This window comes from Lepidochelys olivacea, assembly GCF_965140295.1.
Source record: "Lepidochelys olivacea isolate rLepOli2 genome assembly, chromosome: 1".
NCBI classification, from domain to species: Eukaryota; Metazoa; Chordata; order Testudines; family Cheloniidae; genus Lepidochelys; species Lepidochelys olivacea.
Window position 1 is genome coordinate 350846794 of NC_140411.1, and position 17258 is coordinate 350864051.

Here is a 17258-nt window from a genome sequence, read left to right on the forward strand (position 1 = left end):
TTCGACATTGGTGAGGCCTCATCTGGAGTACTGTGTCCAGTTTTGGGCCCCACAATACAAGAAGGATGTGGAAAAATTGGAAAGTGTCCAGCGGAGGGCAACAAAAATGATTAGGGGACTGGAACACATGACATATGAGGAGAGGCTGAGGGAACTGGGATTGTTTAGTCTGCGGAAGAGAAGAATGAGGGGGGATTTGCTAGCTGCTTTCAACTACCTGAAAGGGGGTTCCAAAGAGCATGGATCTAGACTGTTCTCAGTGGTAGCAGATGACAGAATGAGGAGTAATGGGCTCAAGTTGCAGTGGGGGAGGTTTAGGTGGGATATTAGGAAAAACTTTTTCACTAGGAGGGTGGTGAAACACTGGAATGGGTTACCTAGGGACGTGGTGGAATCTCCTTCCTTTGAGGTTTTTAAGGTCAGGCTTGACAAAGCCCTCGCTGGGATGATTTAGTTGGGGATTGGTCCTGCTTTGAGCAGGGGGTTGGATTAGATGACCTCCTGAGGTCCCTTCCAACCCTTATATTCTATGATGGATTGCACCCTCAGTAAGTTCACGGATGACACTAAGCTGGGGGAAGAGGTAGATATGCTGGAGGGTAGGGATAAGGTCCAGCGTGACCTAGAGAAATTGGAGGATTGGGCCAAAAGAAATCTGATGAGGTTCAACAAGGACAAGTGCAGACTTCTGCACTTAGGACAGAAGAATCCCATGCACCGCAAGAGGCTGGGGACCGACTGGCTAAGCAGCAGTTCTACAGAAAAGGTCCTAGGGGTTACAGTGGACGAGAAGCTGGATATGAGTCAACAGTGTGCCCTTGTTGCCAAGAAGGCTAATGGCATTTTGGGCTGTATAAGTAGGGGTATTGCCAGCAGATCGAGGGACGTGATCGTTCCCCTCTATTCAACATTGGTGAGGCCTCATCTGGAGGACTGTGTCCAGTTTTGGGCCCCACACTACAAGAAGGATGTGGAAAAATTGGAAATCGTCCAGCGGAGGGCAACAAAAATGATTAGGGGACTGGAACACATGACATATGAGGAGAGGCTGAGGGAACTGGGTTTGTTTAATCTGCAGAAGAGAAGTATGAGGGGGGATTTGCTAGCTGCTTTCAACTACCTGAAAGGGGGTTCCAGAGAGGATGGATCTAGATTGTTCTCAGTGGTAGCAGATGACAGAACGAGGAGTAATGGTCTCAAGTTGCAGTGGGGGAAGTCTAGGTTGCATATGAGGAAACATTATTTCACTAGGAGGGTGGTGAAACATTGGAATGGGTTCCCTAGGGAGATGGTGAAATCTCCATCCTTAGAGCTTTTTAAGACCCGTCTTGACAAAGCCCTGGCTGGGATGGTTTAGTTGGTGTTGGTCCTGCTTTGAGCAGGGGGTTGGACTAGATGACCTCCTGAGGTGTCTTCCAACCCTAATCTTCTATAATTCGATGATTTAGCAAGGCTTTGGACACAGTCCCACATGATATTTTCATAAGTAAGCTGGAGAAATGCGGGCTCAGTAGACCTACCATTAAGTGGATACATAATGGTAAAATCTTAGGGTTAGAGAGGACTGCAAGGGTCATCTAGTCTAACCCCCTGCCAAGATGCAGGATTTCTTGTGTCTAAACCATCCAGGACAGATGGCTCCAGCCTCTTTTGGAAAACCTCCAGAGAAGGAGCTTCTGCAACCTCCCTAGGCATCTGATCTTACAGTTAGGCAATGTTTCCTGAGATTTAATCTAAATCTGCTGTGCTGTAGTTTGAACCCATTGCCCCTTGTCCTGCCCTCTGTGGCAAGAGAGAACAACTTTTCTCCATCTTTTTTAGTATTTCAAGTATTTGAAGACCGCTATCATTGCACCCCCATAATCTCCTCTTTTCCAAACTAAATATACCCAGATCCTTCAGCTTTTGCTCATACAGCTTGCATTCCATCCCTTTGATTATCTTTGCTGCTCACCTCTGGAGGCTTTCCGGTTTCTCTACATCCTTTCTATACAGCAGTGAGCAAAACTGGACACAGTACTCCAGAAGTCACCTACTACTGGACAGGTCTAACAAAGAAAATAACAGAACGCCACTAGCCGTCACCTTCAGCCCCCAACTAAAACCCCTCCAACGCATTATTAAGGATCTACAACCTATCCTGAAGGATGACCCAACACTCTCACAAATCTTGGGAGACAGGCCAGTCCTTGCCTACAGACAGCCCCCCAACCTGAAGCAAATACTCACCAGCAACCACACACCACACAACAGAACCACTAACCCAGGAACCTATCCTTGCAACAAAGCCCGTTGCCAACTGTGCCCACATATCTATCCAGGGGACACCATCACAGGGCCTAATCACATCAGCAACACTATCAGAGGCTCGTTCACCTGTACATCTACCAATGTGATCTATGCCATCATGTGCCAGCAATGCCCCTCTGCCATGTACATTGGTCAAACCGGACAGTCTCTACGTAAAAGAATAAATGGATACAAATCAGATGTCAAGAATTATAACATTCATAAACCAGTCGGAGAACACTTCAATCTCTCTGGTCACGCGATTACAGACATGAAAGTTGTGATATTACAACAAAAAACTTCAAATCCAGACTCCAGCGAGAAACTGTTGAATTGGAATTCATTTGCAAATTGGATACAATTAACTTAGGCTTGAATAGAGACTGGGAGTGGCTAAGTCATTATGCAAGGTAACCTATTTCCCCTTGTTTTTTCCTATCCCCCCCCAGACGTTCTTGTTAAACCCTGGATTTGTGCTGGAAATGGCCCACCTTGATTATCATACACATTGTGAGGAGAGTGATCACTTTAGATAAGCTATTACCAACAGGAGAGTGGGTTTGTGTGTGTGTGTGGGGGGGGGGGGTGAGAAAACCTGGATTTGTGCTGGAAATGGCCCAACTTGATTATCATACACATTGTAAGGAGAGTGATCACTTTAGATAAGCTATTACCAGCAGGAGAGTGGGGTGGGGGGAGGTATTTTTTCATGCTTTGTGTGTATAAAAAGATTTTCTACACTTTCCACAGTATGCATCCAATGAAGTGAGCTGTAGCTCACGAAAGCTTATGCTCAAATAAATTAGTTAGTCTCTAAGGTGCCACAAGTACTCCTTTTCTTTTTGCGAGTACTCCAGCTGAGGGCTAACTAGTTATCACCTTCCATGACTTGCATGCTATGCCTCTGTTAATGCAATTTAAAATTCAATTTGCTTTGTTTACAACAGCATCGTATTGCTGACTCATGTTGAGGCTGTGATCCACCACAACTCCCAGATCTTTCTCAGCAGTGCTGTTGCCAAGCCAGTTATCCCCCATTCTGTATTTGTGCACTTGGTTTTTCTTCTCTAAGTGGAGCACCTTACATTTGTCTTTGCTGAATTTCATTTTCTTGTCTATTGTCTTCCCCAGTTCTCCAGTTTATCAAGATCCCTTTGAATTTTAGCTCTATCCTCCAAAGTGTTTGCAACCCCTCTAGCTTTGTGATCAGTACACTTTCTATTCCTACACCCAGCTCATTAATAAAGATGTTAAACAACACTGGACCCAGATCAGATCCCTGCAGAACCCACTGGAGACCTTCTTCCAATATGACACCATTCCTTTAATAGTTATTGTTAGTTTGTGGTTGTTTAACCAATCATGTATTGGGCCCTTGGACATGGCCAGGCACAGCATCCCCCTCTTAGTGTGTGTGTGTGTGTGTGGAGGGGAGGCTGGGAGCTTTGATGGGACACTGTGACGCCGGCAGACCAGGTGTCAGCTCATGCCAAGAACAATGACAAATGCATAGCTGGAAACCAGTTGGATGAGAGGCCACCTGAGCTGGAACCCGGAATAGAGGGAGGGCCCATGTTCCCCTCCGAGTCATGGGTCACTGGTGTGGTCCAGACAGCAGCAAGCGCGCTGCCTGGGACAGTTTGTCCCAAAAGACTTTGATACCCTGGATGGGGAGAAGCCTAGTGACCTGGTCAGAGGGCCAAGTCACAAACAAGCAGTTGCAGCTCCTGGAGCAAGAGGGGCCGCAGGGTGAGAGAAGAAGGCGGGCTGAGAGACTGCCAGAGCAGGGTGTAGCACCTGGAAAGAGCTAATTCCCACTGTGGCCAGGAGGAGGCACCACCAGCGTTAGCGGACACCCTAACAGCCTCCTTTGAGCTCTGTTGTGGGAGACATGTGAAGGGGCCCCATGATTTTTATTTGCCGCTCTTGGGAGGATAGTACACAGGAGCCAGGGCAACCTGTAGGGGAGTATGTCACTTGCTGTATGGAGAATTTACAGGCTATGATGGATTTAATACAGCAAAACCTTGAAAGGAGTCAGGTGGTTCATAAAGCTTGGTATGACAGGCATGCTGAAGAAAGATCTTTGGACACAGGGGATTTGACGTCAGTGTTAATTCCAGTGAGGAAGAACAAGAGGCGACATTGTTGGAACGGACCTTTTTGAAGTGGTTGAAAGAGTGAATGAGGTCACTTACAATATAAGGAAGCCTTATGTTGTGGAGCTGTACAAACACGACAAGTCAATAGAAACATAGAAGATTAGGATTGGAAGAAACCTCAGGAGGTCATCTAGTCCAACCCCCAAAGGACTGAAAGCTTACCACGAAAGGGAGATGGCAGTGAATATGACTTCTTGTGCTGGGGGAGTGTTTACTGTCCCCTTAATTGTGTTGGTCAGCGAGTGTAAGGAAGAAATTCCTCTGGTGAGTGAGCATTGAGATGTGGAAAGGTTTGAACCCCACCCAAAAGCAGGAGATGTTAGCCCTTTCACAACACTACAGGCAGGTATTTTCCAGCTGGCTAGGTTTAACTGAACAAGACTGTAGACTCCATTGAAACTACAGAGCCCTGCCCTGCTTCTAGCAAAGTGTATTGTGCTAAAGGAGAAATACAGAAGCAAATTCAGGAGAAAGTGGAAAGCATGCTTGATATGGGGGTGATTACTAAATCAAACAGGCCCTGGTCATCTTCTGTTGCGAACTACGCAAAAGGGGAACTACATAAATCTGCTCAAAAATGTTACACGGAAATTAAAGGGAAGAGTTACAAAAGTGAAATAGCTTCAAGCTGCATGGAAACATTTTAAAGATACCATAATAGAGGCTCAAATTAAAAGTACACCCCAAATTAAAAAACATCGCAAGAGAACCAAAATAGAGCCACCGTGGGTAAACAACGGAGTGAAAGAAGTGGGTAGAGGCAAAAAAGCATCCTTTAAAAAGAGGAAGTTAAAACCTACTGAGGATAACAGAGAGGAGCATAAACTCTGGCAAGTCAAGGTTAAAAGCATAATTAGGCAGGCCAACAAAGAACTTGAAGAGCAATTAGCCAAAGAGTAAAAAATTAAAAGCAATTTTTTTGAAGTACATCAGAAGCAGGCAGCCTGCCATATAATCAGTGGGGCCACTGGACGATCGAGGTGCTAAAGGAATATTCAAGGAAGATAAGGCCATTGCAGAGAAGCTAAATTAATTCTTCCCATTGGCCTTCACTGCTGAGGATGTGAGGGAGATTCCCACACCTGAGCCACTCTTTTTAGGTGACAGATCTGAGGAACTTCCCCAGATTGAGGTGTCATTAGAGGAGGTTTTGCAACAAATTGATAAACTAAACAGAAATAAGTCATCAGGACCAGATGGTATTCATCCAAGAGTTCTGAAGGAATTCAAATATGAAATTGCAGAACTGTTAACTTATACCAGCTTCTGTATCAAGTGACTGGACGACAGCTAATGTGACACCAATTTTTAAAAAAGGCTCCAGAGGTGATCCTGGCAATTACAGGCAATTGCCTGACTTCAGTACCAGGCAAATTGGTTGAAACTATAGTAAAGAACAGAATTGTCAGACACATAGATGGGTATGATTTGTTGGGGAAGGGAACATGGCTTTTGTAAAGGGAAATCATGTCTCACCAATATATTAGAATTCTTTGAGGGAGTCAGCAAACATGTGGACAAAGGTGATCCAGGGGAAATAGTGTACTTGGACTTTCAGAAAGCCTTTGACAAGGTTCCTCACCAAAGGCTCTTAAGCAAAGTAAGCAGTCATGGGGTAAGAGGGAAGGTCCTCTCATGGATCAGTAGCTGGTTAAAAGACAGAAAACAAGGGGTAGGAATAAATGGTCAGTTTTCAGAATGGAGACAGGTAAATAGTGGTGTTCCCCAGGGGTCTGTACTGGCACCAGTCCTATTCAACATATTCATAAAAGGCCAGAACACAACCTCACTCCTTGCCCCTCCCATGGGATACAAAAGAGTTGGGACAAAGACCCCAGACTTGTGACCCCACAAAACAGAACATGCCATAAGTTGTAAGGGGTGGGACCGAGGGCATGCATTGCAGGTATATTTGGGCCTGCTAAGAAGGAGGAGGTGGGAATGGGGAATGGAGACACAGGTAAGTCTCTGCATCATCAGAGCTGGGAACGTAACACTGGGAAACAGACTCTGCCATCGTGTAGAGCTATGGATATGCTTGCTTGGACCTAAGCTCAATAAACATTGAATTGTCTGCACTTCGGACTTCTGGTCTTCTGCTTTCTGTCTGCGTGACAAGAACCAGGGGAAGGGGTGAAAGGAAAGCCCCCTAACACTCCATCTCAGGTTTAACCACCTTTGTTTGCCCCTTATAACCCTTCCATTGGGACCCCTGCTGTAAGGGTCAGACCAGAGCGAAAACTTCTTCCACCACATTCCTCATATATTATCTTGTGGGGGGACTTCAGCATGAAGCATCCAATCAGAGGGGTGTATGTTTGAGTGGGTTTTTCGGCTCTGGTTGGTTAGTTCCGGATGTGGGAGCCTGGTTCTGCCATGTGAATCAGACGTGGAGGCTCAGGAGTGAGGCTCAGTCACCATCTAGAGCCTCATTTTCTCCCTTTTCTTTCCATTAGAAGCTCCTGATGTCCCAATCAGTGGCAGCTAGTGACATTCATTCTGGGGGTCTGTAGCCTTGTCTTGCTCATCATATTGATGGGCTTGATTGGCAAGTGTGTGTAGCCAATTAGTTCATTTTATCATCCACTTGCTAGTGTCTAACTTAGTGTTATGGTCAACTCATATGCTATTTCATGTATAATCAATGTATGCTAAATAAATTTAAATTGTAGGATTATAGAAGTATAAGAGTGATGGGTATTTAGGATTGATGAGTGTGTGTGTTCAGGATATAAATAAGATCCTGTAAGATTTCAGCTTAGCCATACATAAGGCTTAAGGCTTAAGAATGCTTGACATAAGGGCGTGACCTAAGAATAACCCTATGCTAGTAATATCACAAGATCACTGGAAAGAATGGGCCAGTGGTTGATGATATGGGAAATATGTTGTAATGTACCCATCAAGACCGCAAGACACTTGGTTGTAACATGGCAGGACCTCCCGTTCTGACTGCAGGTTACCATGGACACATGTTGTGCATAGATGCTAATAAAGGGAACTAAGACAACCATCTATGAAAAACTCCATTATTCATGGGGTATGGAAGTACAAATAAGAAAAGAAAGATTAACACTCCTATGCAAATGCTTAAGGTGTGGGCCTGGTCATAACAGGATAGAAGAGGTTCCATGGTTAGGCTAAAGTGGGAGAAAAGCCCACGGAAGACCTCACTGGGATGACGTCTCAGAAACCACCCCTCTATTGATTACCATCTGTGGAGAGACCCACCCGACTCTATGAAATATTTGGGTATTTGTATGGCGTTGGCCAGGGCATGGATTCCCTCAGGTTGTGTAAATGGGTATGTGAATGTAACTTATAATACAAACAAGATTTTTCACTTGTAACTGTGTTTGTGGTTACTGTGCTCATTCTTTGTGTGTTCCTAGAGTCTCCAGATCTCCCCGCTATTTATCTTTAAACTGTAGCAGCAGGAACCACTCACTGTAATTTAATGCAGAACTATCAATTCATTCAATTTAAAGTAAAAGCTACATGTGAGTATCCACAGGAGAGCCTGATTTCACCAGGAACATATTCTTTAATGTGACCACCATGTTGACTCTGTCACCCTAGCCCCTAATGCCTGTCCCTTGACTGCTGTGAAAAGGAGGTTCCCTAGCATGGCCATCGTGTGATAATTCATGCTTTGTATTTTCTTTACCTGGAGAACTCCACAGGGCCATATTGGGGCAGGCTGTGGGGGGTGGACAGGACAATGTGCATGCCTTCATCCCGGCCCACCCACTGCTCCCATGGCCCTCCAAGTGTTCTTCCCTACATAGATTCCCAGACTGCAGGGTTGAATGGGCCAGGAGGTACTGTTAGAGGGCTTATTCCTTCACCCGCTCAATTACCTGGTCCTTCTCGCATGAACAGAGAGCAACAATACACGAAGTCCGAAGGTGAAAACAATTCGATGTTTATTGGAGTGAATAAAGTTGTCTTTAAATCTTCTAGGCTCTTCCCTTTCTCAGGAGGTGATAGATTGGATCACCTTTCTAACAGCCCAAAACTGCCTTATTTCAGTGTGGCTGGTGACGATGTGACCGGTCGCTTCCAGCTTATGGCTGCCTCTTCTGCTTAGCCAAAGGCCTTAGCCTAAGAACAGGGCCTCAGACTGTGACAGTGAGAGAAGGCCCTTACACAGGCACACAACGATTTTGATTCTTTCTTTTATTCCTCTATAACTTGCTAAGTGATAAACATATACCTAAATTCTTAAACTATAGGCCTTTGCAGACAGGGCTGAATACCTATAGCCTAACAGATACTGTCATGAAAGCAGTCACCCCCTATCAAGGTTCCATCACCACTCTGAACTCTAGGGTACAGATGTGGGGACCTGCATGAAAACCTCCTAAGGTTACTTTTACCAGCTTGGGTTAAAACTTCCCCAAGGTACAAACTATTTTACCTTTTGCCCTTGGACTTTCGCTGCCACCACCAAACATCTAACCGGTATTATTATTATTATTAGGAAAGAGTCCGTTTGGAAATGTCTTTCCCCCCAAAATCCTCCCAAATCTTACACCCCCTTTCCTGGGGAAGGTTTGATAAAAATCCTCACCAATTTGCATAGGTGACCACAGACCCAAACCCTTGGATCTTAAGAACAATGAAAAAGCATTCAGTTTCTTAAAAGAAGAATTTTAATAGAAGAAAAAGTAAAAAGAATTACCTCTGTAAAATCAGGATGGTAAATACCTTACAGGGTAATCAGATTCAAAACATAGAGAATCCCTCTAGCAAAACCTTAAGTTACAAAAAGACACAAAAACAGGAATATCCATTCCAATCAGCACAGCTTATTTTCTCAGCCATTAAAAAAAACAGAATCTAATGCATTTCTAGCTAGATTACTTACTAAGTTCTAAGGCTCCATTCCTGTTCTGTTCCTGACAAAAGCATCATACAGACAGAGAGGCTTTGTTTTTCCCTCCCCCCAGCTTTTGAAAGTATCTTGTCTCCTCATTGGTCATTTTGGTCAGGTGCCAGCGAGGTTATCCTAGCTTCTTAACCCTTTACAGGTGAAAGGGTTTTTCCTCTGGCCAGGAGGGATTTTAAAGATGTTTACCTTTCCCTTTATATTTATGACACCCCCCCAAATCACAGATAGGGTGAAACGCTGGCTGGGATTTCTTCCTGAAGCTCCAGGAAAAAACAGAGTTAATAAGACACATGCACCTCTAAATATACTACCAAGTACATAAAGACTAACAATATTTTCCACATCTCAAGGACAATTTTAACCAGTTGATTCTGGGAAACTTTCATAGGAGAGTGCATCAGCCACTTTGTTAGAAGTTCCTGAGATGTGTTGGATGTCGAAATCAAAATCTTGGAGAGCTAAAGTCCATCGAATTAGTGTTTTGTTATTTCCCGTGGTGGTATGAAGCCACTGTAGCGCAGCATGTTTGGTTTGCAGGTGGAAACGCTGTCCCCAAACATATGGGCGTAGCTTTTCCAGAGCGTAGACTATGGCGTAACATTCTTTTTCATTGACTGACCAGTTGCTTTCCCTCTCAGACAACTTCTTGCCGAGAAACACTACAGGGTGGAATTCTTGATCAGGTCCTTCCTGCGTTAAAACTGCTCCCACACCACGCTCGGACGCATCTGTGGTTACTAGGAATGGTTTGTCAAAGTCTGGGGCCCTTAGTACAGGGTCAGACATGAGTGTCGCTTTAAGCTAGTTAAAGGCCTTCTGATACTTTTCGGTTCACTGAACGGCATTTGGCTGTTTCTTTTTGGTCAGGTCTGTCAGTGGGGCAGCGATTTGGCTGTACTGTGGCACAAATCGCTTGTAATAACCGGCCAGGCCTAGGGATTGAACCTGTTTCTTTGACTTTGGGACAGACCACTTTTGGATAGCATCCACTTTCGTCTGTAGAGGTTGATAGGTCCTTCACCCACCTAGTGTCCAAGGTAAGTCACTCTGTTTAGGCCTATTTGACGCTTCTTAGCCTTAACAGTTAGTCCTGCCTCCCTTATGTGCTCGAAGACTTTTTGTAGAAGTTCCAGGTGTTCTGCCCAGGAATCCGAAAATATGGCCACATCGTCAAGGTAGGCGACTGCATATTCTCCTAATCCCGCTAGGAGACCATCTACCAGTCTTTGGAAGGTGGCGGGTGCATTTCGCAGCCCGAAAGGGAGTACATTAAATTCATACAGCCCGAGATGTGTGGTGAAGGCTGACCTTTCCTTGGCGGATTCATCTAGCGGTACCTGCCAGTACTCCTTGGTTAAGTCCAAGGTAGAAATGAACTGGGCCCGTCCCGGTTTCTCTAATAGTTCATCTGTGCGTGGCATTGGATAGTTGTCGGGGCGAGTTACAGCATTTAGCTTATGGTATTCCACGCAAAAACGTATCTCCCCATCTGGTTTGGGAACTAGAATCACTGGAGATGCCCATGCACTGCCAGAGGGGTGGATTATACCCATCTGTAACATATCCTGGATCTCCCGGTCTATAGCAGTTTTAGCTTGAGGAGACACCCAGTAAGGTTGGACTTTAATTGGGTGAGCGCTACCTGTGTCAATGGAGCGGTATGCCCATTCAGTCAGTCCTGGGGTGGCTGAGAACGTCGGCACGTAGCTAGTGCACAGCTCCTTGATCTGCTGTCGTTGCATACGCCCAAGGGTCATGGAGAGGTTAATCTCTTCCACACCACCAGCACTTTCCCCTTTGTAGTAGACACCTTCAGGCCACTCAGCGTCATCTCCTTCCTGGGCTGTAAACTGACAAACCTTTACTTCTCTGGAATAAAAAGGCTTTAGAGAATTAATATGGTACACCTTAGGCTTTTTGTTGGAGGTGGGGAATGCTATGAGATAATTAACAGCTCCCTGGCGCTCCTGGACCGTGAATGGCCCTTCCCATGATGCTTCCATTTTATGGGCCTGGAGTGCCTTTAAGACCATGACCTGGTCCCCTACTTTGAAGGAACGCTCTCTGGCATGTTTATCATACCAGGCTTTTTGCTTTTTAAGCATCCTGTAGGTTTTCTTTAGCAAGGGCTAGAGAGGTTCGGAGAGTGTTTTGTAGGTTGGTTACCAAGTCCAGTATGTTAGTTCATGGAGAAGGTGTAAATCCCTCCCATTGCTGCTTCACCAACTGTAACGGCCCCTTAACTTCATGGCCATATACAAGTTCAAATGGTGAAAACCCTAAACTAGGATGTGGTACAGCTCTGTAGGCAAAGAGCAACTGCTGCAACACTAGGTCCCAATCATTGGAGTGCTCATTTACCAATTTATGTATCATGGCCCCCAAAATTCTCCAAACTAAACTTATCCACCATGCCATTTGTTTGATGGTGGTAAGGAGTGGCAACCAAGTGATTTACCCCATGAGCTTCCCAAAGGCTTTCCATAGTTCCTGCCAGGAAATTAGTTCCTGCATCTGTGAGGATGTTGGAGGGCCAACCTACCCTGGAAAAAATGTCTTCTAGTGCCTGGCACACACTTTTGGCTCTGGTGTTGTTTAGAGCTACTGCTTCCGGCCATCAGGTGGCAATATCCATGAAAGTCAGTATGTACTGCTTTCCTCTGGGTGTCTTTTTCGGAAAAGGACCCAGAATATCCACTACTAGTTGAAATGGAACTTCAATGATGGGGAGTGGCTGAAGAGGGGCTTTGACCTGGTCTTGGGGTTTTCCCACTTTTTGGCATACCTCACAAGACCGGACATAGGTAGAAACATCCTTGCCCATTCCCTCCCAGTGGAATGACCTCCCCAACCGGTCTTTGTTCCTGTTCACCCCAGCATGGCCACTAGGATGATCGTGGGCTAAGCTCAAGAGCTTGACTCGGTACTTAGTTGGAACTACCAACTGTCTCTGAGGATGCCAGTCTTCCTGGTGTCCACCAGAATGTGTTTCCTTGTATAAAAGTCCTCTGTCTGCAAGAAACCTGGATCGATTAGAAGAGCTTAGAGGCGGTGGGTTGCTCCATGCAACAGTCCAAGGTCTCTGGAGACTTTCATCTACTTCCTGTTCAGTTTGGAACTGTTCCCTTGATGTTGGAGACATCAGTTCCAAATTGGATGGTGGACCTATGCTTGGTCCCTCTGGAAGCGATGTAGTGGATGGGGTTGTTTCCGTTGACTGTGAACCGCTCTCCGCTGGTGCACTGTGTTGGGGTTCAGGCTCCGGCTGAGCCTCTTGTGTAGGGTTATTGGCTGCTGCCGGTTCAGGTTCAGTGGGGCCCTCTGGTGTTGGGGTTGCAAGTACTGGATTCAGTGCTGGCAATGGGTCTGGTGCTGGTTGTTCTGCTGGTTCCAGTTCTGGCTCTGTCTGGGTGTCTGGGACTGGATCCACTATTGCTGTTGCAGACATTGGCCTGGTGTCCGGGTCCATCACCTCTGACTGGGTCCTGGTAGAAGTTTCCGGAACAGAGCTAGGCGTGACGGCTTGTTTAGCCTGGCTGTGGGTGACCATTCCCACCCCCTTGGCTTGCTTCACATGATTGGCCAAGTGTTCCCCCAACAGCATGGGGATGGGATAATCATCATAGACTGCAAAAGTCCACATTCCTGACCAGCTCTTGTACTGGACAGGCAACTTGGCTGTAGGCAAATTGGAAGAGTTGGACCTGAAGGGTTGAATCGTCATTTGGATCTCTGGGTTGATTAAACTGGGGTCCACTAAGGAAGCATGAATAGCCGACACTTGTGCTCCGGTGTCTCTCCATGCGGTGACCTTCTTCCCGCCCACACTCACAGTTTCCCTCCGCTCCAAGGGTATCTGGGAGGTATCTGGGCCTGAGGACCTCTGGTGTGATTCTGGTGCAATGAACTGTAATCTGTTGGGGTTCTTGGGGCAGTTGGCCTTTACATGCCCTGGCTTGTTACATTTAAAACATCGTCCAGCTGACAGGTCACTGGGGCGAGGTGGCTTGCTGGAAAATGGTGTTGCGGGATGATAAGGTGGCTGGAGGGTTCCTTGGGGGGTAGGTGGGGCCTTGGGCAGCCCCTGGTAGTAGGGTGTGGTCTGAGGTTGTCCCTTCTGGTATCTGCTCCAACTGCGACCAGTTTTTTTCTTTTCTGCCACCTCCACCCATTTGGCTCCAATCTCCCATGCCTCGATTACAGTTTTGGGCTTCCCATCTAGGATGTATCTTTCTATTTCCTCAGGAACACCCTCTAAGAACTGCTACATTTGCATTAGGAAGGGCAACTCGTCTGGAGATTTAACACTTGCTCCTGATATCCAGGCATCCCAATGTTTCACAATGTGGTAGGAATGTCGGGTAAATGACATGTCTGGTTTCCACCTTAGGGCTCTGAACCGCCGACAGGAATGCTCGGGTGTTAGCCCCATTCTGATTCTCGCCTTGGTTTTAAACAGTTCATACTGGTTCATGTGTTCCTTAGGCATTTCAGCTGCCACCTCAGCTAAGGGTCCACTGAGCTGCGGCCTCAGCTCTACCACGTATTGGTCTGTAGAGATGATGTACCCAAGGCAGGCCCTTTTGAAGTTTTCTAAGAAGGCCTCGGTATCATTGCCTGCCTTGTAGGTGGGGAACTTGCTGGGATGGGAAGTTGTCATAAATATAAAGGGAAGGGTGAACACCTTTAAAATCCCTCCTGGCCAAAGGAAATATCCTCTCACCTGTTAAGGGTTAAGAAGCTAGGATAACCTCGCTGGCACCTGACCAAAATGACCAATGAGGAGACAAGATACTTTCAAAAGCTGGGGGGAGGGAAAAACAAAGAGTCTGTCTGTGGGATGCTTTTGCCGCGGACAGAACAGGAATGGAGTCTTAGAATTTAGTAATTAATCTAGCTAGATATGCATTAGATTATGATTTCTTTAAATGGCTGAGAAATTAAGCTGTGCTGAATAGAATGGATATTCCTGTCTGTGTGTCTTTTTGTAACTTAAGATTTTGCCTAAAGGGATTCTCTATGTTTTGAATCTAATTACTCTGTAAGGTATTTACCATCCTGATTTTACAGAGGTGATTCTTTTTATTGTTACTTTTTTACTGTTACTTCTATTAAAATTCTTCTTTTCAAGAACTGAATTTTTTTTAAATTTTTCTTAAGATCCAAGGGTTTGGGTCTGTGGTCACCTATGCAAATTGGTGAGGATTTTTATCAAACCTTCCCCAGGAAGTGGGGTGCAAGAGTTGGGAGGATTTTGGGGGGAAAGACGTTTCCAAACAATGCTTTCCTAATATAATATACCCAGATAAACGTTTGGTGGTGGCAGTGGAAGTCCAAGGGCAAAGGGTAAAATAGTTTGTACCTTTGGGAAGTTTTAACCTAAGCTGGTAAAAGTAAGCTTAGGAGGTTTTCATGCAGGTCTCCACATCTGTACCCTAGAGTTCAGAGTGGGGAAGGAACCTTGACAGAAGTGGTACCTGGAGAAGGATTGCTAGGGTTTGTTGGTATATTCTGCAGAGCCTTTGCCTCCTCCATCTCCAGTGCATGCTTCCTCTCTTTTTCCTTCTCCTCCTCCACATGCTTCCTCTCTTTTTCCTTCTCCTCCATTTCTTTGGCCCTTGCCTCCATTACCATCCACATGAGTTCTATCTGTCTTTCATGTTCCTTTTGTTTTTCCTCAGCCTCAAATCTGGCTAATTCCAGCTTTTGTTGAACCATGGAGTCTGTCATCCTAACTTCTCTGTTTTTAACTAACTTTACACCCGAGAGTTAGAAATAAAACAAAACAAACAAACAAAAAAACTTGGCTTGTAAAATTTTGCTGTGCTGTAATATGATATCTATATTCTCTGATAGTGATTGTCAGCCTACAGAAAAATCCTAAAAAAACCCCCCAAAAACCAAAAACAACCCCCCCCCAAAAACCCTAACACATTTGTCTCCAGGCAAGTAGGCAGAAAACCCCTCTAGTTGCTCTTAGGTAAAAAAAAAACTTCTTCAGGTCTGTGAAGACTGGTGAATTTCCCTGCAGGAGGTTAACTACCCTGCCTTTAGGTAGAGAAAACTCCAGGTCACAAAAGACAAATCCCTTTTGTCTCTGCTCTGGCCCCGAAGCAGAGAAAAAAAAACCCGCTTACTGCTTTCAGCCAAAAACCTGCTTTTCAGCAGCCCAAAGGAAAAAAAAATCTCTTTTCCAATCTCTGCTTCTGGTTTAAAAAAATCTCAAATTGATCTCAAAGTGATTTCAAGTGAATCCCACCTCTACCACTGCTTACAAATGTCAAGGTTCCTTCCCCACTCTGAACTCTAGGGTACAGATGTGGGGATCTGCATGAAAACCTCCTAAGCTTACTTTTACCAGCTTAGGTTAAAACTTCCCCAAGGTACAAACTATTTTACCTTTTGCCCTTGGACTTTCGCTGCCACCACCAAACGTCTAACCGGTATTATTATTATTAGGAAAGAGTCTGTTTGGAAACGTCTTTCCCCCCAAAATCCTCCCATATCCATAAAGAAAGCAAAAATATGCTTTTCTGAACTTCCTTTGTTGTCTGCTTATTTTAAGGTAATGAAAGCAGAAAGACAGCGGCGGGGGGTGGGGGGGGAGTGGATGAATTGATCCAGTGGGATCAGAGAAACAACTAAAAGCTGCAAAAAGAAAAGGAGTACTTGTGGCACCTTAGAGACTAACCAATTTATTTGAGCATAAGCTTTCATGAGCTACAGTATCCAGTGAAGTGAGCTGTAGCTCACAAAAGCTTACGCTCAAATAAATTGGTTAGTCTCTAAGGTGCCACAAGTACTCCTTTTCTTTTTGCAACTTTTAGTTGTTTCTCTGATCCCACTGGATCCATTCATCCACCCCCCCCGCTGTCTTTCTGCTTTCATTACCTTAAAATAAGCAGACAGCAAAGGAAGTTCAGAAAAGCATATTTTTGCTTTCTTTATGGTTATTAGAAGAAGATGAGCTATTCAAAGACCCCCTCTCACCCTGTGGCTGTAAAAGTGCAAAGGACAAAATAAATTCATTCAAACCAACCTGGTACATTTTGCATTAATTGTTAACGTGAATTTCATATTTCCATGCTACCAGCACAACAAGGAGAGTGATGGGAATTCTTCGAAGGCAGGCCAAGAAACTGAAGGAGTTTGTAAGGCACCTGAGAGCAGGTTAAGGTGACTGATCAATGGAGTGATGGGGCCTGCACCCTGTAACAGCAGAACCAAATTCAGATGGTGAGTGAGTGCCACCGGAGGGCTGACTATTCCCGTGTGTAACCAGGTAGCTTAGTATGGGTTCTGCTGGTAAATCACATTCACGCACCACCTAATACGCTAGCACACCTGATCCCTCCAAAGAGGGGAAAATCCACCCGCTGCTTTGTCTTCTAAGGCAGCAAATGCAGCCTGGGCCTGGACAATTAGGTGCCTTGTGGTGAGTTCTGCTACCTCATCTCCTCTCACCAGAAAACCGGAGCAGAGTGTGTCAAATATTGCAAGAAGGAGGGAGCCAGACTCACTAAGGTGGAATCCCAAGGAGAACTGGTAAAAATACTTTTAAAATCTCTTTTCTTTAATAATATTCACCTAAGATATATTGACATCAATCTCATTTGATGGTGTGAGGACTTAGTTGCCCCCTGGAGGTAGGGAGTTATCTGTGTATGGATTCATACAATCCTGAGCTGTCCAGACCAGACTCTTTTGTCAGAAAGTGCCAATAGCCCTGGTTTGCTGGAGACAATCTGGTCTTTTACATCCCACCCTGGGTAACTGCTGCTCCAGCCAATATCCACGGACCATTGGTAGCCATTCTAACCAGAGCCTCGAGGGCTGCCTTTCCCACTCCTCCTGTTTCTACCGACTGAGCCTGCAGCCCCACATTATATGATGTGACAAAACTCCAATATTAG